We start from the raw sequence: 24,676 nt of genomic DNA, 5'->3' as shown, positions 1-24,676 counted from the left end.
TACTTTAGAAAAACAGAGTGTAAATATCTGTGTGTCTTAATTTCAAGATTGTTATTTAAAAGTTCATCTCTTCTGTCCCCAAAATACACAATTTGATTCCTCAAGTTTTCTTTTAATGAAGGCTTTCCAATTTAAAAAGTTCCTTGTTCCCCTTATCAATAACAGTACGATTTATACAAGTAATATCTTGCATCAGCTTCTTGTGATGAGTTGAGAAAACAGAGTCAGCTCACAAAATGTCTCATTATTTTGAGCCATTTTATTTCCATGTTTTCTAAAAGTTCTATCATTTGCTCACATCAAATAGACTTTAAAAATACAATCAATAAATTAATGTTTCACTCTACCCGTGTTAGATTTATGATATTTATGAATACACTTGACAGAAAAAGATTTGGTCATAAGTCACAAAAGTGGTCCCACCGAGATTTGAACTCGGATCCTTGGATTCAAAGTCCAAAGTGCTAACCATTACACCATGGAACCTCCCATGTGACAGGGGAGCAAATTGCTGCAGCAATGTGGACATTTCACATTTTTTATTTTCTACAGTCAAAGACAAACAGAATTACATAACTTTTCTATTCTGTTCAACTTTTGCCTATTGAACTATGTTAGGGAAGGATGTTGCACAAAGGACTCAAGTAACGCTATGACTCTGTTGAACAGTACTTTTTATGTGAGATAAGATTTTGCAATAAAAGATAAGATTCCCCCGTGAATGCAATCTCTTCTGCCAAAATGGAAAGCTCAACCTGGTACAGGTGGGTTGATGGTGTTATGCTTGTCAATCTGGACTCTGAAAACAGGGATCTAAGTACAAAGCTCAGTGGGACTTATCTAAACTTTACGATTTTTTTTCCATTCAGTTCTTAGAAGTATTAATTGGAAAAACATCTCATTTACTTATAAACTTGTACGTATCAACTTATATGTATGTATCTCCCTATATATCGCTATATGTCTATGTATTTTTATCGGAAAATATAAATATATACATTATAAAAATATGTATAATTAATAGAGGTGAAAATAAAGAACAGTTGTTGCCTCTCCGCATTTGAAACATGAGCTTCTTCTCCTTCCTCTTCTATATGTCCTGAAATTGAGATAGTCACTTTTTAATCAATTTTGATCTAACAGCATAGTTGATTTGTACAAAGCATATCATACGATCTGTGAATAATTCTAAAAAAGAAAATTAGATCAGTACCTTTGAGGCCTCCAAGCAAAAGCTTATATTTCATGATTGCAGATCGACTGTTGAAAATCAGCATGAGAAATGTTTTATTTCACAATTTCCATACTAATATACAAAAAACATTTGTACTATCTGAATGATACCGTCATTGTGGTTCTCTAGGTTTGATTTAAGAACACATCTCTTTCAAAATGTGCTATATTCGCCTTATCAATAGTGTAGAAATCTTCAAAAAGGAATGCTGGGAATCAGCCCTCTGAAATGCATTTGAGAAAAACAGGATAGGATTTTGTAATGTCGCACTATTTTGTGTAGGAATCTGATGTAAAAGTATTATAAAGTTCGTATTTCTGTAACTTGTTCAAGCTGTTGGACATTTTGAAAGGAGTCAACATTTGTCTCGTTCAACCTACTGGTATTGGATTGGAGCTATCAATAACAAAAGATGACAGAAATATAAAAGGTTGAGATTAGTAAAATAGTACCTCAAAGAATTGGACTGGTACCTTTGCATGCAAAGTCCAAAGTGCCAACCGTTGCTCTTTGGAGCCACCCATGTGAGAGACAGAGAAATGGGTGTAGTAGTTTGGAAATGTAGAATGTTTTAATATTCTTCAGTCAAATATGATCATTATTTTGTAAATTGCATGTCCTGATAAACGTTTGCACATTTAACACTGTTATGGAGAATGTAGCTGAAAAGAATCAAATCACATTGTAGCTCTTTACACTATGAGCATTCAACTGAGTTATCTTTTCATCAATGTAAGAAAAGCCCCTGCACTGATGCGCTCTCTTTTGTCTCAATGGAAAAATCCCTCATGTATGGCAGGGTTCCATGGTGTAATGGTTAGCACTCTGGACTCTGAATCCAGCGATCCGAGTTCAAATCTCGGTGGGACCTGCTTGAATTATGAGATTTAATATTTCACTAATTTCTTAGAATTTGGACTTGGAAAAACATAACGTCAAAGTTTTATACTGTAACTTATCAACGTATAAGTATGTATCTATGTACAGATGGCTATATCCATCTAGATAGCGATAATACAATATAAAGAAATGAAAAATTCATAAACATAAGTACTGAAGCTGAAAACTAAAAACTGTTCTTTCCCATCCACAATTTAAGCAAGAGGTTCTTTTCCTTTCTCATCTTTATGATCAGTAATAAGATAGTTAATTTTGCTGATTTCTTATCTGACAACATTCTTAACTTACACAGTGCATTTAATTGTGAATTTCTTTGAAAGAGGAATTCAGATTAATACATTTGACATGTCTTTCGAAAGATTCTACTTTGTGGTTATGGATCTACTTTAGAAAAACAGAGTGTAAATATCTGTGTGTCTTAATTTCAAGATTGTTATTTAAAAGTTCATCTCTTCTGTCCCCAAAATACACAATTTGATTCCTCAAGTTTTCTTTTAATGAAGGCTTTCCAATTAAAAAAGTTCCTTGTTCCCCTTATCAATAACAGTAAGATTTAAACAAGTAATATCTTGCATCAGCCTCTTGTGATGAGTTGAGAAAACAGAGTCAGCTCACAAAATGTCTCATTATTTTGAGCCATTTTATTTCCAGGTTTTCTAAAAGTTCTATCATTTGCTCACATCAAATAGACTTTAAAAATACAATCAATAAATTAATGTTTCACTCTACCCGTGTTAGATTTATGATATTTATGAATACACTTGACAGAAAAAGATTTGGTCATAAGTCATGAAAGTGGTCCCACCGAGATTTGAACTCGGATCCTTGGATTCAAAGTCCAAAGTGCTAACCATTACACCATGGAACCTCCCATGTGACAGGGGAGCAAATTGCTGCAGCAATGTGGACATTTCAAATTTTTTATTTTCTACAGTCAAAGACAAACAGAATTACATAACTTTTCTATTCTGTTCAACTTTTGCCTATTGAACTATGTTAGGGAAGGATGTTGCACAAAGGACTCAAGTAACGCTATGACTCTGTTGAACAGTACTTTTTATGTGAGATACGATTTTGCAATAAAAGATAAGATTCCCCCGTGAATGCAATCTCTTCTGCCAAAATGGAAAGCTCAACCTGGTACAGGTGGGTTGATGGTGTTATGCTTGTCAATCTGGACTCTGAAAACAGGGATCTAAGTACAAAGCTCAGTGGGACTTATCTAAACTTTACGATTTTTTTTCCATTCAGTTCTTAGAAGTATTAATTGGAAAAACATCTCATTCACTTATAAACTTGTACGTATCAACTTATATGTATGTATCTCCCTATATATCGATATATGTCTATGTATTTTTATCGGAAAATATAAATATATACATTATAAAAATACGTATAATTAATAGAGGTGAAAATAATGAACAGTTGTTGCCTCTCCGCATTTGAAACATGAGCTTCTTCTCCTTCCTCTTCTATATGTCCTGAAATTGAGATAGTCACTTTTTAATCAATTTTGATCTAACAACATAGTTGATTTGTACAAAGCATATCATACGATCTGTGAATAATTCTAAAAAAGAAAATTAGATCAGTACCTTTGAGGCCTCCAAGCAAAAGCTTATATTTCATGATTGCAGATCGACTGTTGAAAATCAGCATGAGAAATGTTTTATTTCACAATTTCCATACTAATATACAAAAAACATTTGTACTATCTGAATGATACCGTCATTGTGGTTCTCTAGGTTTGATTTAAGAACACATCTCTTTCAGAATGTGCTATATTCGCCTTATCAATAGTGTGGAAATCTTCAAAAAGGAATGCTGGGAATCAGCCCTCTGAAATGCATTTGAGAAAAACAGGATAGGATTTTGTAATGTCGCACTATTTTGTGTAGGAATCTGATGTAAAAGTATTATGAAGTTCGTATTTCTGTAACTTGTTCAAGCTGTTGGACATTTTGAAAGGAGTCAACATTTGTCTCTTTCAACGTACTGGTATTGGATTGGAGCTATCAATAACAAAAGATGACAGAAATGTAAAAGGTCGAGATTAGTAAAATAGTACCTCAAAGAATTGGACTGGTACCTTTGCATGCAAAGTCCAAAGTGCCAACCGTTGCTCTTTGGAGCCACCCATGTGAGAGACAGAGAAATGGATGTAGTAGTTTGGAAATGTAGAATGTTTTAATATTCTTCAGTCAAATATGATCATTATTTTGTAAATTGCATGTCCTGATAAACGTTTGCACATTTAACACTGTTATGGAGAATGTAGCTGAAAAGAATCAAATCACATTGTAGCTCTTTACACTATGAGCATTCAACTGAGTTATCTTTTCATCAATGTAAGAAAAGCCCCTGCACTGATGCGCTCTCTTTTGTCTCAATGGAAAAATCCCTCATGTATGGCAGGGTTCCATGGTGTAATGGTTAGCACTCTGGACTCTGAATCCAGCGATCCGAGTTCAAATCTCGGTGGGACCTGCTTGAATTATGAGATTTAATATTTCACTAATTTCTTAGAATTTGGACTTGGAAAAACATAACGTCAAAGTTTTATACTGAAACTTATCAACGTATAAGTATGTATCTATGTACAGATGGCTATATCCATCTAGATAGCGATAATACAATATAAAGAAATGAATTATTCATAAACATAAGTACTGAAGCTGAAAACTAAAAACTGTTCTTTCCCATCCACAATTTAAGCAAGAGGTTCTTTTCCTTTCTCATCTTTATGATCAGTAATAAGATAGTTAATTTTGCTGATTTCTTATCTGACAACATTCTTAACTTACACATTGCATTTAATTGTGAATTTCTTTGAAAGAGGAATTCAGATTAATACATTTGACATGTCTTTCGAAAGATTCTACTTTGTGGTTATGGATCTACTTTAGAAAAACAGAGTGTAAATATCTGTGTGTCTTAATTTCAAGATTGTTATTTAAAAGTTCATCTCTTCTGTCCCCAAAATACACAATTTGATTCCTCAAGTTTTCTTTTAATGAAGGCTTTCCAATTTAAAAAGTTCCTTGTTCCCCTTATCAATAACAGTAAGATTTAAACAAGTAATATCTTGCATCAGCTTCTTGTGATGAGTTGAGAAAACAGAGTCAGCTCACAAAATGTCTCATTATTTTGAGCCATTTTATTTCCATGTTTTCTAAAAGTTCTATCATTTGCTCACATCAAATAGACTTTAAAAATACAATCAATAAATTAATGTTTCACTCTACCCGTGTTAGATTTATGATATTTATGAATACACTTGACAGAAAAAGATTTGGTCATAAGTCATGAAAGTGGTCCCACCGAGATTTGAACTCGGATCCTTGGATTCAAAGTCCAAAGTGCTAACCATTACACCATGGAACCTCCCATGTGACAGGGGAGCAAATTGCTGCAGCAATGTGGACATTTCACATTTTTTATTTTCTACAGTCAAAGACAAACAGAATTACATAACTTTTCTATTCTGTTCAACTTTTGCCTATTGAACTATGTTAGGGAAGGATGTTGCACAAAGGACTCAAGTAACGCTATGACTCTGTTGAACAGTACTTTTTATGTGAGATAAGATTTTGCAATAAAAGATAAGATTCCCCCGTGAATGCAATCTCTTCTGCCAAAATGGAAAGCTCAACCTGGTACAGGTGGGTTGATGGTGTTATGCTTGTCAATCTGGACTATGAAAACAGGGATCTAAGTACAAAGCTCAGTGGGACTTATCTACACTTTACGTTTTTTTTTCCATTCAGTTCTTAGAAGTATTAATTGGAAAAACATCTCATTTACTTATAAACTTGTACGTATCAACTTATATGTATGTATCTCCCTATATATCGCTATATGTCTATGTATTTTTATCGGAAAATATAAATATATACATTATAAAAATATGTATAATTAATAGAGGTGAAAATAAAGAACAGTTGTTGCCTCTCCGCATTTGAAACATGAGCTTCTTCTCCTTCCTCTTCTATATGTCCTGAAATTGAGATAGTCACTTTTTAATCAATTTTGATCTAACAGCATAGTTGATTTGTACAAAGCATATCATACGATCTGTGAATAATTCTAAAAAAGAAAATTAGATCAGTACCTTTGAGGCCTCCAAGCAAAAGCTTATATTTCATGATTGCAGATCGACTGTTGAAAATCAGCATGAGAAATGTTTTATTTCACAATTTCCATACTAATATACAAAAAACATTTGTACTATCTGAATGATACCGTCATTGTGGTTCTCTAGGTTTGATTTAAGAACACATCTCTTTCAAAATGTGCTATATTCGCCTTATCAATAGTGTAGAAATCTTCAAAAAGGAATGCTGGGAATCAGCCCTCTGAAATGCATTTGAGAAAAACAGGATAGGATTTTGTAATGTCGCACTATTTTGTGTAGGAATCTGATGTAAAAGTATTATAAAGTTCGTATTTCTGTAACTTGTTCAAGCTGTTGGACATTTTGAAAGGAGTCAACATTTGTCTCTTTCAACCTACTGGTATTGGATTGGAGCTATCAATAACAAAAGATGACAGAAATGTAAAAGGTTGAGATTAGTAAAATAGTACCTCAAAGAATTGGACTGGTACCTTTGCATGCAAAGTCCAAAGTGCCAACCGTTGCTCTTTGGAGCCACCCATGTGAGAGACAGAGAAATGGATGTAGTAGTTTGGAAATGTAGAATGTTTTAATATTCTTCAGTCAAATATGATCATTATTTTGTAAATTGCATGTCCTGATAAACGTTTGCACATTTAACACTGTTATGGAGAATGTAGCTGAAAAGAATCAAATCACATTGTAGCTCTTTACACTATGAGCATTCAACTGAGTTATCTTTTCATCAATGTAAGAAAAGCCCCTGCACTGATGCGCTCTCTTTTGTCTCAATGGAAAAATCCCTCATGTATGGCAGGGTTCCATGGTGTAATGGTTAGCACTCTGGACTCTGAATCCAGCGATCCGAGTTCAAATCTCGGTGGGACCTGCTTGAATTATGAGATTTCATATTTCACTAATTTCTTAGAATTTGGACTTGGAAAAACATAACGTCAAAGTTTTATACTGAAACTTATCAACGTATAAGTATGTATCTATGTACAGATGGCTATATCCATCTAGATAGCGATAATACAATATAAAGAAATGAATTATTCATAAACATAAGTACTGAAGCTGAAAACTAAAAACTGTTCTTTCCCATCCACAATTTAAGCAAGAGGTTCTTTTCCTTTCTCATCTTTATGATCAGTAATAAGATAGTTAATTTTGCTGATTTCTTATCTGACAACATTCTTAACTTACACATTGCATTTAATTGTGAATTTCTTTGAAAGAGGAATTCAGATTAATACATTTGACATGTCTTTCGAAAGATTCTACTTTGTGGTTATGAATCTACTTTAGAAAAACAGAGTGTAAATATCTGTGTGTCTTAATTTCAAGATTGTTATTTAAAAGTTCATCTCTTCTGTCCCCAAAATACACAATTTGATTCCTCAAGTTTTCTTTTAATGAAGGCTTTCCAATTTAAAAAGTTGCTTGTTCCCCTTATCAATAACAGTACGATTTATACAAGTAATATCTTGCATCAGCTTCTTGTGATGAGTTGAGAAAACAGAGTCAGCTCACAAAATGTCTCATTATTTTGAGCCATTTTATTTCCATGTTTTCTAAAAGTTCTATCATTTGCTCACATCAAATAGACTTTAAAAATACAATCAATAAATTAATGTTTCACTCTACCCGTGTTAGATTTATGATATTTATGAATACACTTGACAGAAAAAGATTTGGTTATAAGTCACGAAAGTGGTCCCACCGAGATTTGAACTCGGATCCTTGGATTCAAAGTCCAAAGTGCTAACCATTACACCATGGAACCTCCCATGTGACAGGGGAGCAAATTGCTGCAGCAATGTGGACATTTCACATTTTTTATTTTCTACAGTCAAAGACAAACAGAATTACATAACTTTTCTATTCTGTTCAACTTTTGCCTATTGAACTATGTTAGGGAAGGATGTTGCACAAAGGACTCAAGTAACGCTATGACTCTGTTGAACAGTACTTTTTATGTGAGATAAGATTTTGCAATAAAAGATAAGATTCCCCCGTGAATGCAATCTCTTCTGCCAAAATGGAAAGCTCAACCTGGTACAGGTGGGTTGATGGTGTTATGCTTGTCAATCTGGACTCTGAAAACAGGGATCTAAGTACAAAGCTCAGTGGGACTTATCTAAACTTTACGATTTTTTTTCCATTCAGTTCTTAGAAGTATTAATTGGAAAAACATCTCATTTACTTATAAACTTGTACGTATCAACTTATATGTATGTATCTCCCTATATATCGCTATATGTCTATGTATTTTTATCGGAAAATATAAATATATACATTATAAAAATATGTATAATTAATAGAGGTGAAAATAAAGAACAGTTGTTGCCTCTCCGCATTTGAAACATGAGCTTCTTCTCCTTCCTCTTCTATATGTCCTGAAATTGAGATAGTCACTTTTTAATCAATTTTGATCTAACAGCATAGTTGATTTGTACAAAGCATATCATACGATCTGTGAATAATTCTAAAAAAGAAAATTAGATCAGTACCTTTGAGGCCTCCAAGCAAAAGCTTATATTTCATGATTGCAGATCGACTGTTGAAAATCAGCATGAGAAATGTTTTATTTCACAATTTCCATACTAATATACAAAAAACATTTGTACTATCTGAATGATACCGTCATTGTGGTTCTCTAGGTTTGATTTAAGAACACATCTCTTTCAAAATGTGCTATATTCGCCTTATCAATAGTGTAGAAATCTTCAAAAAGGAATGCTGGGAATCAGCCCTCTGAAATGCATTTGAGAAAAACAGGATAGGATTTTGTAATGTCGCACTATTTTGTGTAGGAATCTGATGTAAAAGTATTATAAAGTTCGTATTTCTGTAACTTGTTCAAGCTGTTGGACATTTTGAAAGGAGTCAACATTTGTCTCGTTCAACCTACTGGTATTGGATTGGAGCTATCAATAACAAAAGATGACAGAAATATAAAAGGTTGAGATTAGTAAAATAGTACCTCAAAGAATTGGACTGGTACCTTTGCATGCAAAGTCCAAAGTGCCAACCGTTGCTCTTTGGAGCCACCCATGTGAGAGACAGAGAAATGGATGTAGTAGTTTGGAAATGTAGAATGTTTTAATATTCTTCAGTCAAATATGATCATTATTTTGTAAATTGCATGTCCTGATAAACGTTTGCACATTTAACACTGTTATGGAGAATGTAGCTGAAAAGAATCAAATCACATTGTAGCTCTTTACACTATGAGCATTCAACTGAGTTATCTTTTCATCAATGTAAGAAAAGCCCCTGCACTGATGCGCTCTCTTTTGTCTCAATGGAAAAATCCCTCATGTATGGCAGGGTTCCATGGTGTAATGGTTAGCACTCTGGACTCTGAATCCAGCGATCCGAGTTCAAATCTCGGTGGGACCTGCTTGAATTATGAGATTTAATATTTCACTAATTTCTTAGAATTTGGACTTGGAAACACATAACGTCAAAGTTTTATACTGTAACTTATCAACGTATAAGTATGTATCTATGTACAGATGGCTATATCCATCTAGATAGCGATAATACAATATAAAGAAATGAAAAATTCATAAACATAAGTACTGAAGCTGAAAACTAAAAACTGTTCTTTCCCATCCACAATTTAAGCAAGAGGTTCTTTTCCTTTCTCATCTTTATGATCAGTAATAAGATAGTTAATTTTGCTGATTTCTTATCTGACAACATTCTTAACTTACACAGTGCATTTAATTGTGAATTTCTTTGAAAGAGGAATTCAGATTAATACATTTGACATGTCTTTCGAAAGATTCTACTTTGTGGTTATGGATCTACTTTAGAAAAACAGAGTGTAAATATCTGTGTGTCTTAATTTCAAGATTGTTATTTAAAAGTTCATCTCTTCTGTCCCCAAAATACACAATTTGATTCCTCAAGTTTTCTTTTAATGAAGGCTTTCCAATTAAAAAAGCTCCTTGTTCCCCTTATCAATAACAGTAAGATTTAAACAAGTAATATCTTGCATCAGCCTCTTGTGATGAGTTGAGAAAACAGAGTCAGCTCACAAAATGTCTCATTATTTTGAGCCATTTTATTTCCAGGTTTTCTAAAAGTTCTATAATTTGCTCACATCAAATAGACTTTAAAAATACAATCAATAAATTAATGTTTCACTCTACCCGTGTTAGATTTATGATATTTATGAATACACTTGACAGAAAAAGATTTGGTCATAAGTCATGAAAGTGGTCCCACCGAGATTTGAACTCGGATCCTTGGATTCAAAGTCCAAAGTGCTAACCATTACACCATGGAACCTCCCATGTGACAGAGGAGCAAATTGCTGCAGCAATGTGGACATTTCAAATTTTTTATTTTCTACAGTCAAAGACAAACAGAATTACATAACTTTTCTATTCTGTTCAACTTTTGCCTATTGAACTATGTTAGGGAAGGATGTTGCACAAAGGACTCAAGTAACGCTATGACTCTGTTGAACAGTACTTTTTATGTGAGATACGATTTTGCAATAAAAGATAAGATTCCCCCGTGAATGCAATCTCTTCTGCCAAAATGGAAAGCTCAACCTGGTACAGGTGGGTTGATGGTGTTATGCTTGTCAATCTGGACTCTGAAAACAGGGATCTAAGTACAAAGCTCAGTGGGACTTATCTAAACTTTACGATTTTTTTTCCATTCAGTTCTTAGAAGTATTAATTGGAAAAACATCTCATTTACTTATAAACTTGTACGTATCAACTTATATGTATGTATCTCCCTATATATCGCTATATGTCTATGTATTTTTATCGGAAAATATAAATATATACATTATAAAAATACGTATAATTAATAGAGGTGAAAATAATGAACAGTTGTTGCCTCTCCGCATTTGAAACATGAGCTTCTTCTCCTTCCTCTTCTATATGTCCTGAAATTGAGATAGTCACTTTTTAATCAATTTTGACCTAACAGCATAGTTGATTTGTACAAAGCATATCATACGATCTGTGAATAATTCTAAAAAAAGAAAATTAGATCAGTACCTTTGAGGCCTCCAAGCAAAAGCTTATATTTCATGATTGCAGATCGACTGTTGAAAATCAGCATGAGAAATGTTTTATTTCACAATTTCCATACTAATATACAAAAAACATTTGTACTATCTGAATGATACCGTCATTGTGGTTCTCTAGGTTTGATTTAAGAACACATCTCTTTCAGAATGTGCTATATTCGCCTTATCAATAGTGTGGAAATCTTCAAAAAGGAATGCTGGGAATCAGCCCTCTGAAATGCATTTGAGAAAAACAGGATAGGATTTTGTAATGTCGCACTATTTTGTGTAGGAATCTGATGTAAAAGTATTATGAAGTTCGTATTTCTGTAACTTGTTCAAGCTGTTGGACATTTTGAAAGGAGTCAACATTTGTCTCTTTCAACGTACTGGTATTGGATTGGAGCTATCAATAACAAAAGATGACAGAAATGTAAAAGGTCGAGATTAGTAAAATAGTACCTCAAAGAATTGGACTGGTACCTTTGCATGCAAAGTCCAAAGTGCCAACCGTTGCTCTTTGGAGCCACCCATGTGAGAGACAGAGAAATGGATGTAGTAGTTTGGAAATGTAGAATGTTTTAATATTCTTCAGTCAAATATGATCATTATTTTGTAAATTGCATGTCCTGATAAACGTTTGCACATTTAACACTGTTATGGAGAATGTAGCTGAAAAGAATCAAATCACATTGTAGCTCTTTACACTATGAGCATTCAACTGAGTTATCTTTTCATCAATGTAAGAAAAGCCCCTGCACTGATGCGCTCTCTTTTGTCTCAATGGAAAAATCCCTCATGTATGGCAGGGTTCCATGGTGTAATGGTTAGCACTCTGGACTCTGAATCCAGCGATCCGAGTTCAAATCTCGGTGGGACCTGCTTGAATTATGAGATTTAATATTTCACTAATTTCTTAGAATTTGGACTTGGAAAAACATAACGTCAAAGTTTTATACTGAAACTTATCAACGTATAAGTATGTATCTATGTACAGATGGCTATATCCATCTAGATAGCGATAATACAATATAAAGAAATGAATTATTCATAAACATAAGTACTGAAGCTGAAAACTAAAAACTGTTCTTTCCCATCCACAATTTAAGCAAGAGGTTCTTTTCCTTTCTCATCTTTATGATCAGTAATAAGATAGTTAATTTTGCTGATTTCTTATCTGACAACATTCTTAACTTACACATTGCATTTAATTGTGAATTTCTTTGAAAGAGGAATTCAGATTAATACATTTGACATGTCTTTCGAAAGATTCTACTTTGTGGTTATGAATCTACTTTAGAAAAACAGAGTGTAAATATCTGTGTGTCTTAATTTCAAGATTGTTATTTAAAAGTTCATCTCTTCTGTCCCCAAAATACACAATTTGATTCCTCAAGTTTTCTTTTAATGAAGGCTTTCCAATTTAAAAAGTTGCTTGTTCCCCTTATCAATAACAGTACGATTTATACAAGTAATATCTTGCATCAGCTTCTTGTGATGAGTTGAGAAAACAGAGTCAGCTCACAAAATGTCTCATTATTTTGAGCCATTTTATTTCCATGTTTTCTAAAAGTTCTATCATTTGCTCACATCAAATAGACTTTAAAAATACAATCAATAAATTAATGTTTCACTCTACCCGTGTTAGATTTATGATATTTATGAATACACTTGACAGAAAAAGATTTGGTTATAAGTCACGAAAGTGGTCCCACCGAGATTTGAACTCGGATCCTTGGATTCAAAGTCCAAAGTGCTAACCATTACACCATGGAACCTCCCATGTGACAGGGGAGCAAATTGCTGCAGCAATGTGGACATTTCACATTTTTTATTTTCTACAGTCAAAGACAAACAGAATTACATAACTTTTCTATTCTGTTCAACTTTTGCCTATTGAACTATGTTAGGGAAGGATGTTGCACAAAGGACTCAAGTAACGCTATGACTCTGTTGAACAGTACTTTTTATGTGAGATAAGATTTTGCAATAAAAGATAAGATTCCCCCGTGAATGCAATCTCTTCTGCCAAAATGGAAAGCTCAACCTGGTACAGGTGGGTTGATGGTGTTATGCTTGTCAATCTGGACTCTGAAAACAGGGATCTAAGTACAAAGCTCAGTGGGACTTATCTAAACTTTACGATTTTTTTTCCATTCAGTTCTTAGAAGTATTAATTGGAAAAACATCTCATTTACTTATAAACTTGTACGTATCAACTTATATGTATGTATCTCCCTATATATCGCTATATGTCTATGTATTTTTATCGGAAAATATAAATATATACATTATAAAAATATGTATAATTAATAGAGGTGAAAATAAAGAACAGTTGTTGCCTCTCCGCATTTGAAACATGAGCTTCTTCTCCTTCCTCTTCTATATGTCCTGAAATTGAGATAGTCACTTTTTAATCAATTTTGATCTAACAGCATAGTTGATTTGTACAAAGCATATCATACGATCTGTGAATAATTCTAAAAAAGAAAATTAGATCAGTACCTTTGAGGCCTCCAAGCAAAAGCTTATATTTCATGATTGCAGATCGACTGTTGAAAATCAGCATGAGAAATGTTTTATTTCACAATTTCCATACTAATATACAAAAAACATTTGTACTATCTGAATGATACCGTCATTGTGGTTCTCTAGGTTTGATTTAAGAACACATCTCTTTCAAAATGTGCTATATTCGCCTTATCAATAGTGTAGAAATCTTCAAAAAGGAATGCTGGGAATCAGCCCTCTGAAATGCATTTGAGAAAAACAGGATAGGATTTTGTAATGTCGCACTATTTTGTGTAGGAATCTGATGTAAAAGTATTATAAAGTTCGTATTTCTGTAACTTGTTCAAGCTGTTGGACATTTTGAAAGGAGTCAACATTTGTCTCGTTCAACCTACTGGTATTGGATTGGAGCTATCAATAACAAAAGATGACAGAAATATAAAAGGTTGAGATTAGTAAAATAGTACCTCAAAGAATTGGACTGGTACCTTTGCATGCAAAGTCCAAAGTGCCAACCGTTGCTCTTTGGAGCCACCCATGTGAGAGACAGAGAAATGGATGTAGTAGTTTGGAAATGTAGAATGTTTTAATATTCTTCAGTCAAATATGATCATTATTTTGTAAATTGCATGTCCTGATAAACGTTTGCACATTTAACACTGTTATGGAGAATGTAGCTGAAAAGAATCAAATCACATTGTAGCTCTTTACACTATGAGCATTCAACTGAGTTATCTTTTCATCAATGTAAGAAAAGCCCCTGCACTGATGCGCTCTCTTTTGTCTCAATGGAAAAATCCCTCATGTATGGCAGGGTTCCATGGTGTAATGGTTAGCACTCTGGACTCTGAATCCAGCGATCCGAGTTCAAATCTCGGTGGGACCTGCTTGAATTATGAGATTTAATATTTCACTAATTTCTTAGAATTTGGACTTGGAAAAACATAACGTCAAAGTTTTATACTGTAACTTATCAACGTATAAGTATGTATCTATGTACAGATGGCTATATCCATCTAGATAGCGATAATACAATATAAAGAAATGAAAAATTCATAAACATAAGTACTGAAGCTGAAAACTAAAAACTGTTCTTTCCCATCCACAATTTAAGCAAGAGGTTCTTTTCCTTTCTCATCTTTATGATCAGTAATAAGATAGTTAATTTTGCTGATTTCTTATCTGACAACATTCTTAACTTACACAGTGCATTTAATTGTGAATTTCTTTGAAAGAGGAATTCAGATTAATACATTTGACATGTCTTTCGAAAGATTCTACTTTGTGGTTATGGATCTACTTTAGAAAAACAGAGTGTAAATATCTGTGTGTCTTAATTTCAAGATTGTTATTTAAAAGTTCATCTCTTCTGTCCCCAAAATACACAATTTGATTCCTCAAGTTTTCTTTTAATGAAGGCTTTCCAATTAAAAAAGTTCCTTGTTCCCCTTATCAATAACAGTAAGATTTAAACAAGTAATATCTTGCATCAGCCTCTTGTGATGAATTGAGAAAACAGAGTCAGCTCACAAAATGTCTCATTATTTTGAGCCATTTTATTTCCAGGTTTTCTAAAAGTTCTATAATTTGCTCACATCAAATAGACTTTAAAAATACAATCAATAAATTAATGTTTCACTCTACCCGTGTTAGATTTATGATATTTATGAATACACTTGACAGAAAAAGATTTGGTCATAAGTCATGAAAGTGGTCCCACCGAGATTTGAACTCGGATCCTTGGATTCAAAGTCCAAAGTGCTAACCATTACACCATGGAACCTCCCATGTGACAGAGGAGCAAATTGCTGCAGCAATGTGGACATTTCAAATTTTTTATTTTCTACAGTCAAAGACAAACAGAATTACATAACTTTTCTATTCTGTTCAACTTTTGCCTATTGAACTATGTTAGGGAAGGATGTTGCACAAAGGACTCAAGTAACGCTATGACTCTGTTGAACAGTACTTTTTATGTGAGATACGATTTTGCAATAAAAGATAAGATTCCCCCGTGAATGCAATCTCTTCTGCCAAAATGGAAAGCTCAACCTGGTACAGGTGGGTTGATGGTGTTATGCTTGTCAATCTGGACTCTGAAAACAGGGATCTAAGTACAAAGCTCAGTGGGACTTATCTAAACTTTACGATTTTTTTTCCATTCAGTTCTTAGAAGTATTAATTGGAAAAACATCTCATTTACTTATAAACTTGTACGTATCAACTTATATGTATGTATCTCCCTATATATCGCTATATGTCTATGTATTTTTATCGGAAAATATAAATATATACATTATAAAAATACGTATAATTAATAGAGGTGAAAATAATGAACAGTTGTTGCCTCTCCGCATTTGAAACATGAGCTTCTTCTCCTTCCTCTTCTATATGTCCTGAAATTGAGATAGTCACTTTTTAATCAATTTTGACCTAACAGCATAGTTGATTTGTACAAAGCATATCATACGATCTGTGAATAATTCTAAAAAAAGAAAATTAGATCAGTACCTTTGAGGCCTCCAAGCAAAAGCTTATATTTCATGATTGCAGATCGACTGTTGAAAATCAGCATGAGAAATGTTTTATTTCACAATTTCCATACTAATATACAAAAAACATTTGTACTATCTGAATGATACCGTCATTGTGGTTCTCTAGGTTTGATTTAAGAACACATCTCTTTCAGAATGTGCTATATTCGCCTTATCAATAGTGTGGAAATCTTCAAAAAGGAATGCTGGGAATCAGCCCTCTGAAATGCATTTGAGAAAAACAGGATAGGATTTTGTAATGTCGCACTATTTTGTGTAGGAATCTGATGTAAAAGTATTATGAAGTTCGTATTTCTGTAACTTGTTCAAGCTGTTGGACATTTTGAAAGGAGTCAACATTTGTCTCTTTCAACGTACTGGTATTGGATTGGAGCTATCAATAACAAAAGATGACAGAAATGTAAAAGGTCGAGATTAGTAAAATAGTACCTCAAAGAATTGGACTGGTACCTTTGCATGCAAAGTCCAAAGTGCCAACCGTTGCTCTTTGGAGCCACCCATGTGAGAGACAGAGAAATGGATGTAGTAGTTTGGAAATGTAGAATGTTTTAATATTCTTCAGTCAAATATGATCATTATTTTGTAAATTGCATGTCCTGATAAACGTTTGCACATTTAACACTGTTATGGAGAATGTAGCTGAAAAGAATCAAATCACATTGTAGCTCTTTACACTATGAGCATTCAACTGAGTTATCTTTTCATCAATGTAAGAAAAGCCCCTGCACTGATGCGCTCTCTTTTGTCTCAATGGAAAAATCCCTCATGTATGGCAGGGTTCCATGGTGTAATGGTTAGCACTCTGGACTCTGAATCCAGCGATCCGAGTTCAAATCTCGGTGGGACCTGCTTGAATTATGAGATTTAATATTTCACTAATTTCTTAGAATTTGGACTTGGAAAAACATAACGTCAAAGTTTTATACTGAAACTTATCAACGTATAAGTATGTATCTATGTACAGATGGCTATATCCATCTAGATAGCGATAATACAATATAAAGAAATGAATTATTCATAAACATAAGTACTGAAGCTGAAAACTAAAAACTGTTCTTTCCCATCCACAATTTAAGCAAGAGGTTCTTTTCCTTTCTCATCTTTATGATCAGTAATAAGATAGTTAATTTTGCTGATTTCTTATCTGACAACATTCTTAACTTACACATTGCATTTAATTGTGAATTTCTTTGAAAGAGGAATTCAGATTAATACATTTGACATGTCTTTCGAAAGATTCTACTTTGTGGTTATGAATCTACTTTAGAAAAACAGAGTGTAAATATCTGTGTGTCTTAATTTCAAGATTGTTATTTAAAAGTTCATCTCTTCTGTCCCCAAAATACACAATTTGATTCCTCAAGTTTTCTTTTAATGAAGGCTTTCCAATTTAAAAAGTTGCTTGTTCCCCTTATCAATAACAGTAAGATTTAAACAAGTAATATCTTGCATCAGCTTCTTGTGATGAGTTGAGAAAACAGAGTCAGCTCACAAAATGTCTCATTATTTTGAGCCATTTTATTTCCATGTTTTCTAAAAGTTCTATCATTTGCTCACATCAAATAGACTTTAAAAATACAATCAATAAATTAATGTTTCACTCTACCCGTGTTAGATTTATGATATTTATGAATACACTTGACAGAAAAAGATTTGGTTATAAGTCACGAAAGTGGTCCCACCGAGATTTGAACTCGGATCCTTGGATTCAAAGTCCAAAGTGCTAACCATTACACCATGGAACCTCCCATGTGACAGGGGAGCAAATTGCTGCAGCAATGTGGACATTTCACATTTTTTATTTTCTACAGTCAAAGACAAACAGAATTACATAACTTTTCTATTCTGTTCAACTTTTGCCTATTGAACTATGTTAGGGAAGGATGTTGCACAAAGGACTCAAGTAACGCTATGACTCTGTTGAACAGTACTTTTTATGTGAGATAAGATTTTGCAATAAAAGATAAGATTCCCCCGTGAATGCAATCTCTTCTGCCAAAATGGAAAGCTCAACCTGGTACAGGTGGGTTGATGGTGTTATGCTTGTCAATCTGGACTCTGAAAACAGGGATCTAAGTACAAAGCTCAGTGGGACTTATCTAAACTTTACGATTTTTTTTCCATTCAGTTCTTAGAAGTATTAATTGGAAAAACATCTCATTTACTTATAAACTTGTACGTATCAACTTATATGTATGTATCTCCCTATATATCGCTATATGTCTATGTATTTTTATCGGAAAATATAAATATATACATTATAAAAATATGTATAATTAATAGAGGTGAAAATAAAGAACAGTTGTTGCCTCTCCGCATTTGAAACATGAGCTTCTTCTCCTTCCTCTTCTATATGTCCTGAAATTGAGATAGTCACTTTTTAATCAATTTTGATCTAACAGCATAGTTGATTTGTACAAAGCATATCATACGATCTGTGAATAATTCTAAAAAAGAAAATTAGATCAGTACCTTTGAGGCCTCCAAGCAAAAGCTTATATTTCATGATTGCAGATCGACTGTTGAAAATCAGCATGAGAAATGTTTTATTTCACAATTTCCATACTAATATACAAAAAACATTTGTACTATCTGAATGATACCGTCATTGTGGTTCTCTAGGTTTGATTTAAGAACACATCTCTTTCAAAATGTGCTATATTCGCCTTATCAATAGTGTAGAAATCTTCAAAAAGGAATGCTGGGAATCAGCCCTCTGAAATGCATTTGAGAAAAACAGGATAGGATTTTGTAATGTCGCACTATTTTGTGTAGGAATCTGATGTAAAAGTATTATAAAGTTCGTATTTCTGTAACTTGTTCAAGCTGTTGGACATTTTGAAAGGAGTCAACATTTGTCTCGTTCAACCTACTGGTATTGGATTGGAGCTATCAATAACAAAAGATGACAGAAATATGAAAGGTTGAGATTAGTAAAATAGTACCTCAAAGAATTGGACTGGTACCTTTGCATGCAAAGTCCAAAGTGCCAACCGTTGCTCTTTGGAGCCACCCATGTGAGAGACAGAGAAATGGATGTAGTAGTTTGGAAATGTAGAATGTTTTAATATTCTTCAGTCAAATATGATCATTATTTTGTAAATTGCATGTCCTGATAAACGTTTGCACATTTAACACTGTTATGGAGAATGTAGCTGAAAAGAATCAAATCACATTGTAGCTCTTTACACTATGAGCATTCAACTGAGTTATCTTTTCATCAATGTAAGAAAAGCCCCTGCACTGATGCGCTCTCTTTTGTCTCAATGGAAAAATCCCTCATGTATGGCAGGGTTCCATGGTGTAATGGTTAGCACTCTGGACTCTGAATCCAGCGATCCGAGTTCAAATCTCGGTGGGACCTGCTTGAATTATGAGATTTAATATTTCACTAATTTCTTAGAATTTGGACTTGGAAAAACATAACGTCAAAGTTTTATACTGAAACTTATCAACGTATAAGTATGTATCTATGTACAGATGGCTATATCCATCTAGATAGCGATAATACAATATAAAGAAATGAAAAATTCATAAACATAAGTACTGAAGCTGAAAACTAAAAACTGTTCTTTCCCATCCACAATTTAAGCAAGAGGTTCTTTTCCTTTCTCATCTTTATGATCAGTAATAAGATAGTTAATTTTGCTGATTTCTTATCTGACAACATTCTTAACTTACACAGTGCATTTAATTGTGAATTTCTTTGAAAGAGGAATTCAGATTAATACATTTGACATGTCTTTCGAAAGATTCTACTTTGTGGTTATGGATCTACTTTAGAAAAACAGAGTGTAAATATCTGTGTGTCTTAATTTCAAGATTGTTATTTAAAAGTTCATCTCTTCTGTCCCCAAAATACACAATTTGATTCCTCAAGTTTTCTTTTAATGAAGGCTTTCCAATTTAAAAAGTTCCTTGTTCCCCTTATCAATAACAGTAAGATTTAAACAAGTAATATCTTGCATCAGCTTCTTGTGATGAGTTGAGAAAACAGAGTCAGCTCACAAAATGTCTCATTATTTTGAGCCATTTTATTTCCATGTTTTCTAAAAGTTCTATCATTTGCTCACATCAAATAGACTTTAAAAATACAATCAATAAATTAATGTTTCACTCTACCCGTGTTAGATTTATGATATTTATGAATACACTTGACAGAAAAAGATTTGGTCATAAGTCACAAAAGTGGTCCCACCGAGATTTGAACTCGGATCCTTGGATTCAAAGTCCAAAGTGCTAACCATTACACCATGGAACCTCCCATGTGACAGGGGAGCAAATTGCTGCAGCAATGTGGACATTTCACATTTTTTATTTTCTACAGTCAAAGACAAACAGAATTACATAACTTTTCTATTCTGTTCAACTTTTGCCTATTGAACTATGTTAGGGAAGGATGTTGCACAAAGGACTCAAGTAACGCTATGACTCTGTTGAACAGTACTTTTTATGTGAGATAAGATTTTGCAATAAAAGATAAGATTCCCCCGTGAATGCAATCTCTTCTGCCAAAATGGAAAGCTCAACCTGGTACAGGTGGGTTGATGGTGTTATGCTTGTCAATCTGGACTCTGAAAACAGTGATCTAAGTACAAAGCGCAGTGGGACTTATCTAAACTTTACGTTTTTTTTTCCATTCAGTTCTTAGAAGTATTAATTGGAAAAACATCTCATTTACTTATAAACTTGTACGTATCAACTTATATGTATGTATCTCCCTATATATCGCTATATGTCTATGTATTTTTATCGGAAAATATAAATATATACATTATAAAAATATGTATAATTAATAGAGGTGAAAATAAAGAACAGTTGTTGCCTCTCCGCATTTGAAACATGAGCTTCTTCTCCTTCCTCTTCTATATGTCCTGAAATTGAGATAGTCACTTTTTAATCAATTTTGATCTAACAACATAGTTGATTTGCACAAAGCATATCATACGATCTGTGAATAATTCTAAAAAAGAAAATTAGATCAGTACCTTTGAGGCCTCCAAGCAAAAGCTTATATTTCATGATTGCAGATCGACTGTTGAAAATCAGCATGAGAAATGTTTTATTTCACAATTTCCATACTAATATACAAAAAACATTTGTACTATCTGAATGATACCGTCATTGTGGTTCTCTAGGTTTGATTTAAGAACACATCTCTTTCAAAATGTGCTATATTCGCCTTATCAATAGTGTAGAAATCTTCAAAAAGGAATGCTGGGAATCAGCCCTCTGAAATGCATTTGAGAAAAACAGGATAGGATTTTGTAATGTCGCACTATTTTGTGTAGGAATCTGATGTAAAAGTATTATAAAGTTCGTATTTCTGTAACTTGTTCAAGCTGTTGGACATTTTGAAAGGAGTCAACATTTGTCTCGTTCAACCTACTGGTATTGGATTGGAGCTATCAATAACAAAAGATGACAGAAATGTAAAAGGTTGAGATTAGTAAAATAGTACCTCAAAGAATTGGACTGGTACCTTTGCATGCAAAGTCCAAAGTGCCAACCGTTGCTCTTTGGAGCCACCCATGTGAGAGACAGAGAAATGGATGTAGTAGTTTGGAAATGTAGAATGTTTTAATATTCTTCAGTCAAATATGATCATTATTTTGTAAATTGCATGTCCTGATAAACGTTTGCACATTTAACACTGTTATGGAGAATGTAGCTGAAAAGAATCAAATCACATTGTAGCTCTTTACACTATGAGCATTCAACTGAGTTATCTTTTCATCAATGTAAGAAAAGCCCCTGCACTGATGCGCTCTCTTTTGTCTCAATGGAAAAATCCCTCATGTATGGCAGGGTTCCATGGTGTAATGGTTAGCACTCTGGACTCTGAATCCAGCGATCCGAGTTCAAATCTCGGTGGGACCTGCTTGAATTATGAGATTTAATATTTCACTAATTTCTTAGAATTTGGACTTGGAAAAACATAACGTCAAAGTTTTATACTGAAACTTATCAACGTATAAGTATGTATCTATGTACAGATGGCTATATCCATCTAGATAGCGATAATACAATATAAAGAAATGAAAAATTCATAAACATAAGTACTGAAGCTGAAAACTAAAAACTGCTCTTTCCCATCCACAATTTATGCAAGAGGTTCTTTTCCTTTCTCATCTTTATGATCAGTAATAAGATAGTTAATTTTGCTGATTTCTTATCTGACAACATTCTTAACTTACACAGTGCATTTAATTGTGAATTTCTTTGAAAGAGGAATTCAGATTAATACATTTGACATGTCTTTCGAAAGATTCTACTTTGTGGTTATGGATCTACTTTAAAAAAACAGAGTGTAAATATCTGTGTGTCTTAATTTCAAGATTGTTATTTAAAAGTTCATCTCTTCTGTCCCCAAAATACACAATTTGATTCCTCAAGTTTTCTTTTAATGAAGGCTTTCCAATTTAAAAAGTTCCTTGTTCCCCTTATCAATAACAGTAAGATTTAAACAAGTAATATCTTGCATCAGCTTCTTGTGATGAGTTGAGAAAACAGAGTCAGCTCACAAAATGTCTCATTATTTTGAGCCATTTTATTTCCATGTTTTCTAAAAGTTCTATCATTTGCTCACATCAAATAGACTTTAAAAATACAATCAATAAATTAATGTTTCACTCTACCCGTGTTAGATTTATGATATTTATGAATACACTTGACAGAAAAAGATTTGGTCATAAGTCATGAAAGTGGTCCCACCGAGATTTGAACTCGGATCCTTGGATTCAAAGTCCAAAGTGCTAACCATTACACCATGGAACCTCCCATGTGACAGGGGAGCAAATTGCTGCAGCAATGTGGACATTTCACATTTTTTATTTTCTACAGTCAAAGACAAACAGAATTACATAACTTTTCTATTCTGTTCAACTTTTGCCTATTGAACTATGTTAGGGAAGGATGTTGCACAAAGGACTCAAGTAACGCTATGACTCTGTTGAACAGTACTTTTTATGTGAGATAAGATTTTGCAATAAAAGATAAGATTCCCCCGTGAATGCAATCTCTTCTGCCAAAATGGAAAGCTCAACCTGGTACAGGTGGGTTGATGGTGTTATGCTTGTCAATCTGGACTCTGAAAACAGGGATCTAAGTACAAAGCGCAGTGGGACTTATCTAAACGTTCCTTTTTTTTTCCATTCAGTTCTTAGAAGTATTAATTGGAAAAACATCTCATTTACTTATAAACTTGTACGTATCAACTTATATGTATGTATCTCCCTATATATCGCTATATGTCTATGTATTTTTATCGGAAAATATAAATATATACATTATAAAAATATGTAAAATTAATAGAGGTGAAAATAAAGAACAGTTGTTGCCTCTCCGCATTTGAAACATGAGCTTCTTCTCCTTCCTCTTCTATATGTCCTGAAATTGAGATAGTCACTTTTTAATCAATTTTGATCTAACAACATAGTTGATTTGCACAAAGCATATCATACGATCTGTGAATAATTCTAAAAAAGAAAATTAGATCAGTACCTTTGAGGCCTCCAAGCAAAAGCTTATATTTCATGATTGCAGATCGACTGTTGAAAATCAGCATGAGAAATGTTTTATTTCACAATTTCCATACTAATATACAAAAAACATTTGTACTATCTGAATGATACCGTCATTGTGGTTCTCTAGGTTTGATTTAAGAACACATCTCTTTCAAAATGTGCTATATTCGCCTTATCAATAGTGTAGAAATCTTCAAAAAGGAATGCTGGGAATCAGCCCTCTGAAATGCATTTGAGAAAAACAGGATAGGATTTTGTAATGTCGCACTATTTTGTGTAGGAATCTGATGTAAAAGTATTATAAAGTTCGTATTTCTGTAACTTGTTCAAGCTGTTGGACATTTTGAAAGGAGTCAACATTTGTCTTGTTCAACCTACTGGTATTGGATTGGAACTATCAATAACAAAAGATGACAGAAATGTAAAAGGTTGAGATTAGTAAAATAGTACCTCAAAGAATTGGACTGGTACCTTTGCATGCAAAGTCCAAAGTGCCAACCGTTGCTCTTTGGAGCCACCCATGTGAGAGACAGAGAAATGGATGTAGTAGTTTGGAAATGTAGAATGTTTTAATATTCTTCAGTCAAATATGATCATTATTTTGTAAATTGCATGTCCTGATAAACGTTTGCACATTTAACACTGTTATGGAGAATGTAGCTGAAAAGAATCAAATCACATTGTAGCTCTTTACACTATGAGCATTCAACTGAGTTATCTTTTCATCAATGTAAGAAAAGCCCCTGCACTGATGCGCTCTCTTTTGTCTCAATGGAAAAATCCCTCATGTATGGC

The 24,676-nt window shown here is 33.4% G+C and overlaps 19 non-coding genes across 19 annotated transcripts; 9 read left to right on the top strand and 10 right to left on the bottom strand.

Moving 5' to 3' along the window:
* Positions 1–414: 414 nt before the first annotated feature.
* Positions 415–486, bottom strand: TRNAQ-UUG (transfer RNA glutamine (anticodon UUG)). The gene has a single exon. It is a non-coding gene; the product is annotated as a tRNA-Gln (tRNA).
* A 1,547-nt stretch (positions 487–2,033) lies between these two features.
* Positions 2,034–2,105, top strand: TRNAQ-CUG (transfer RNA glutamine (anticodon CUG)). The gene has a single exon. It is a non-coding gene; the product is annotated as a tRNA-Gln (tRNA).
* Positions 2,106–2,930: 825 nt separating this feature from the next.
* On the bottom strand, positions 2,931–3,002 carry TRNAQ-UUG (transfer RNA glutamine (anticodon UUG)). The gene has a single exon. It is a non-coding gene; the product is annotated as a tRNA-Gln (tRNA).
* Positions 3,003–4,549: 1,547 nt separating this feature from the next.
* On the top strand, positions 4,550–4,621 carry TRNAQ-CUG (transfer RNA glutamine (anticodon CUG)). The gene has a single exon. It is a non-coding gene; the product is annotated as a tRNA-Gln (tRNA).
* An 825-nt stretch (positions 4,622–5,446) lies between these two features.
* TRNAQ-UUG (transfer RNA glutamine (anticodon UUG)) lies at positions 5,447–5,518 on the bottom strand. The gene has a single exon. It is a non-coding gene; the product is annotated as a tRNA-Gln (tRNA).
* A 1,547-nt stretch (positions 5,519–7,065) lies between these two features.
* TRNAQ-CUG (transfer RNA glutamine (anticodon CUG)) lies at positions 7,066–7,137 on the top strand. The gene has a single exon. It is a non-coding gene; the product is annotated as a tRNA-Gln (tRNA).
* An 825-nt stretch (positions 7,138–7,962) lies between these two features.
* Positions 7,963–8,034, bottom strand: TRNAQ-UUG (transfer RNA glutamine (anticodon UUG)). The gene has a single exon. It is a non-coding gene; the product is annotated as a tRNA-Gln (tRNA).
* A 1,547-nt stretch (positions 8,035–9,581) lies between these two features.
* On the top strand, positions 9,582–9,653 carry TRNAQ-CUG (transfer RNA glutamine (anticodon CUG)). Its single transcript has one exon. It is a non-coding gene; the product is annotated as a tRNA-Gln (tRNA).
* An 825-nt stretch (positions 9,654–10,478) lies between these two features.
* Positions 10,479–10,550, bottom strand: TRNAQ-UUG (transfer RNA glutamine (anticodon UUG)). Its single transcript has one exon. It is a non-coding gene; the product is annotated as a tRNA-Gln (tRNA).
* A 1,548-nt stretch (positions 10,551–12,098) lies between these two features.
* Positions 12,099–12,170, top strand: TRNAQ-CUG (transfer RNA glutamine (anticodon CUG)). The gene has a single exon. It is a non-coding gene; the product is annotated as a tRNA-Gln (tRNA).
* An 825-nt stretch (positions 12,171–12,995) lies between these two features.
* TRNAQ-UUG (transfer RNA glutamine (anticodon UUG)) lies at positions 12,996–13,067 on the bottom strand. Its single transcript has one exon. It is a non-coding gene; the product is annotated as a tRNA-Gln (tRNA).
* A 1,547-nt stretch (positions 13,068–14,614) lies between these two features.
* TRNAQ-CUG (transfer RNA glutamine (anticodon CUG)) lies at positions 14,615–14,686 on the top strand. Its single transcript has one exon. It is a non-coding gene; the product is annotated as a tRNA-Gln (tRNA).
* An 825-nt stretch (positions 14,687–15,511) lies between these two features.
* On the bottom strand, positions 15,512–15,583 carry TRNAQ-UUG (transfer RNA glutamine (anticodon UUG)). The gene has a single exon. It is a non-coding gene; the product is annotated as a tRNA-Gln (tRNA).
* A 1,548-nt stretch (positions 15,584–17,131) lies between these two features.
* On the top strand, positions 17,132–17,203 carry TRNAQ-CUG (transfer RNA glutamine (anticodon CUG)). The gene has a single exon. It is a non-coding gene; the product is annotated as a tRNA-Gln (tRNA).
* Positions 17,204–18,028: 825 nt separating this feature from the next.
* Positions 18,029–18,100, bottom strand: TRNAQ-UUG (transfer RNA glutamine (anticodon UUG)). The gene has a single exon. It is a non-coding gene; the product is annotated as a tRNA-Gln (tRNA).
* A 1,547-nt stretch (positions 18,101–19,647) lies between these two features.
* On the top strand, positions 19,648–19,719 carry TRNAQ-CUG (transfer RNA glutamine (anticodon CUG)). Its single transcript has one exon. It is a non-coding gene; the product is annotated as a tRNA-Gln (tRNA).
* An 825-nt stretch (positions 19,720–20,544) lies between these two features.
* On the bottom strand, positions 20,545–20,616 carry TRNAQ-UUG (transfer RNA glutamine (anticodon UUG)). Its single transcript has one exon. It is a non-coding gene; the product is annotated as a tRNA-Gln (tRNA).
* A 1,547-nt stretch (positions 20,617–22,163) lies between these two features.
* TRNAQ-CUG (transfer RNA glutamine (anticodon CUG)) lies at positions 22,164–22,235 on the top strand. Its single transcript has one exon. It is a non-coding gene; the product is annotated as a tRNA-Gln (tRNA).
* Positions 22,236–23,060: 825 nt separating this feature from the next.
* On the bottom strand, positions 23,061–23,132 carry TRNAQ-UUG (transfer RNA glutamine (anticodon UUG)). Its single transcript has one exon. It is a non-coding gene; the product is annotated as a tRNA-Gln (tRNA).
* Between the last annotated feature and the right edge of the window lie 1,544 nt (positions 23,133–24,676).

This window comes from Lissotriton vulgaris, chromosome 4_1 (assembly GCF_964263255.1).
Source record: "Lissotriton vulgaris chromosome 4_1, aLisVul1.2, whole genome shotgun sequence".
In the NCBI taxonomy this organism is placed as follows: Eukaryota; Metazoa; Chordata; class Amphibia; order Caudata; family Salamandridae; genus Lissotriton; species Lissotriton vulgaris.
The sequence above is the reverse complement of the archived record's forward strand: the minus strand, read 5'-3'. Positions and strand labels throughout refer to the sequence as shown.